The sequence below is a fragment of the Arachis duranensis genome, chromosome 10 (genome assembly GCF_000817695.3).
Source record: "Arachis duranensis cultivar V14167 chromosome 10, aradu.V14167.gnm2.J7QH, whole genome shotgun sequence".
NCBI lineage: Eukaryota > Viridiplantae > Streptophyta > Magnoliopsida > Fabales > Fabaceae > Arachis > Arachis duranensis.
This window is the reverse complement of record NC_029781.3, coordinates 32,484,892-32,485,371: the sequence shown is the minus strand read 5'-3', so window position 1 is coordinate 32,485,371 and position 480 is coordinate 32,484,892.

Below are 480 nucleotides of genomic sequence, written 5' to 3'. Positions count from 1 at the left end.
TATACCACGAAGATTCTGATTAAGGAATCCAAGAGATATGCGCCTGGTCTAAGGTAGAACGGAAGTGGTTGTCAGTCACGTGTTCATAGGTGAGAATAATGATGAGTGTCATGGATCATCACATTCATCATGTTGAAGTGCAACGAATATCTTAGAATAGGAATAAGTCGAACTGAATAGAAAATAGTAGTAATTGCATTGAAACTCGAGGTACAGCATCAGTCCACACCCTTAATCTATGGTGTGCAGAAACTCCACCGTTGAAAATACATAAGTAAAAGAGGTTCAGGCATGGCCAAATGGCCAGCCCTCCCTAACGTGATCAATGATCTCCTAGGATGAAGAATAAAACAAAACTGAGACCAAAGATGAAACGTGGTCAAAAAGACCTCTAATACAATAGATAAATGTTCTATATATACTTAGACTAGCTCCTAGGGTTTACATGAGTAAGTAATTGATGCTTAAATCCACTTCCGG